The sequence below is a fragment of the Montipora capricornis genome, chromosome 3 (genome assembly GCF_036669925.1).
Source record: "Montipora capricornis isolate CH-2021 chromosome 3, ASM3666992v2, whole genome shotgun sequence".
NCBI lineage: Eukaryota > Metazoa > Cnidaria > Anthozoa > Scleractinia > Acroporidae > Montipora > Montipora capricornis.
This window is the reverse complement of record NC_090885.1, coordinates 5,633,008-5,635,507: the sequence shown is the minus strand read 5'-3', so window position 1 is coordinate 5,635,507 and position 2,500 is coordinate 5,633,008. Positions and strand designations below refer to the sequence as shown.

The following is a 2,500-nucleotide window of genomic DNA, read 5'->3' as shown; positions in this document are numbered from 1 at the left end:
AAAATCACATCTAAAAATTCCTTGCAGCCTGACATTTGCCGTTTGCTCTAGCCCACACGCTCTTTTAACTCTTTCTGTTAAAAGGCGCGCAGTTAAAAATTAGGGGATTGGTGTCCGGTTTCACTGTGCGATCGATATTAGGGAGTTTAAGCAAGAGCAACGGCGATGGCACGTCAGAGAACAATGATGTGATGGGTTGATGAGGAAAAATAATAGTCAATTCTTTGACGATGTCTGCCAAACGACAACCTAAATATTTTGATTTAAGGTTTTAACGAAAACGTGAACACATCAAAGTAATTCCAGGCTTTCGCTCTCTATACTTCATTCCACGGCACTCCTGTCAGTCCATTTTTAGCGTAATTTGTCAACAATACAGAGTGCAAGTGAGAGGCAATTGTCGCAAAATAGTTACAATTGCACCAATGTTTATAGTAAGTAAGTGACGTTTTCGCTGTCGTAGCCGTCATTAATACTTAAACTCCCTATTAGCTCCCTTCCAATTTCAAATTCTAACATAAGTGAAGGCCACAAAGTTAGCGTAGGAACGTTTATTTCCGAATTTCAACTCTACAGGTTATTGACTGAGTGCCACAAAGTTCTACTCGCATACAAGAGGCCATTTGAGCCGTCTTGCAGTTTAGCTTGATTTTAAGAGAGTATACAGTTTTCGAAGAGAATTCATTACAAGTCAAATTCATGTTTTCGAACGAGAATATCGATTGCAAAGTTGAAAATTTGAAGAAGCATTAAAATCAAAGGAAAATAAATGTAAAGTTGAAAATGATTTGAACTCGGAGTCCTCCTCGAAATTACACTACCCCGGATGATCAGATTATGGAAATAAATGATTCGTTGTCACAATAGCACGAAGCCCACGACGGGATAACACCCTTGGGACAACACTTCTGACTCGTCAGTGTGTAAACACTTCTCCCTCTACAGCATCCTTGTCCTCGTCTGTTGTACAAGCTAGTACCACAGCAAGCACTGTAACTGTTTCCAGTGTAGACGCGACCACCGCAGCAGCGCTGTGTCGTTGTAGTGTACACCATTCTCCCACAACATGCTTGGGGTCTGCCGTAGCTGGTTTTGGTGTATATGCGACCAAGGCAGCACAATTGAGTCCTTATGTTATACCCTTGGGTTCGACAGCACGCGTTGATGGTACTGTTTCTGGCGAGGACACGACCTTGGCAGCACAATTGACTCCTTGTGTTATACCCTTGGGTTTGACAGCACGCGTTGATGGTACTGGTTCTGGTGTGGACACGACCACTACAGCAGATCTGTGTCGTTGTAGTGTACGAACTGCGTCCACAACATAGGCGAGGTTTTCCCAAGAGGGTTTTGGAGTGGATGCGGCCATAGCAGCACAATTGAGTGTTTCTGTTGTATAGAGTTGTTCCACAACAACTCTGAGTCCTTGTGTTATACCCTTGGGTTCCACAGCACGCGTTGGTGGTACTGGTTCTGGCAACGACACGACCTTGGCAGCACAATTGAGTCCTTATGTTATACCCTTGGGTTCGACAGCACGCGTTGATGGTACTGTTTCTGGCGAGGACACGACCTTGGCAGCACAATTGAGTCCTTATGTTATACCCTTGGGTTCGACAGCACGCGTTGATGGTACTGTTTCTGGCGAGGACACGACCTTGGCAGCACAATTGAGTCCTTATGTTATACCCTCGGGTTCGACAGCACGCGTTGATGGTACTGGTTCTGGTGTGGACACGACCACTACAGCAGATTTGTGTCGTTGTAGTGTACGAACTGCGTCCACAACATAGGCGAGGTTTTTCCGAGAGGGTTTTGGAGTGGATGCGGCCATAGCAGCACAATTGAGTGTTTCTGTTGTATAGAGTTGTTCCACAACAACTCTGAGTCCTTGTGTTATACCCTTGGGTTCCACAGCACGCGTTGGTGGTACTGGTTCTGGCAACGACACGACCTTGGCAGCACAATTGAGTCCTTATGTTATACCCTTGGGTTCGACAGCACGCGTTGATGGTACTGTTTCTGGCGAGGACACGACCTTGGCAGCACAATTGACTCCTTATGTTATACCCTTGGGTTCGACAGCACGCGTTGATGGTACTGTTTCTGGCGAGGACACGACCTTGGCAGCACAATTGAGTCCTTATGTTATACCCTTGGGTTCGACAGCACGCGTTGATGGTACTGGTTCTGGTGTGGACACGACCACTACAGCAGATCTGTGTCGTTGTAGTGTACGAACTGCGTCCACAACATAGGCGAGGTTTTCCCAAGAGGGTTTTGGAGTGGATGCGGCCATAGCAGCACAATTGAGTGTTTCTGTTGTATAGAGTTGTTCCACAACAACTCTGAGTCCTTGTGTTATACCCTTGGGTTCCACAGCACGCGTTGGTGGTACTGGTTCTGGCAACGACACGACCTTGGCAGCACAATTGAGTCCTTATGTTATACCCTTGGGTTCGACAGCACGCGTTGATGGTACTGTTTCTGGCGAGGACAC

At 46.4% G+C, this 2,500-nt stretch overlaps 1 pseudogene; it reads right to left on the bottom strand.

The window, feature by feature from the left end:
• Positions 1-2,500, bottom strand: part of LOC138042003 (uncharacterized) — a 13,528-nt pseudogene that overhangs the window by 351 nt on the left and 10,677 nt on the right.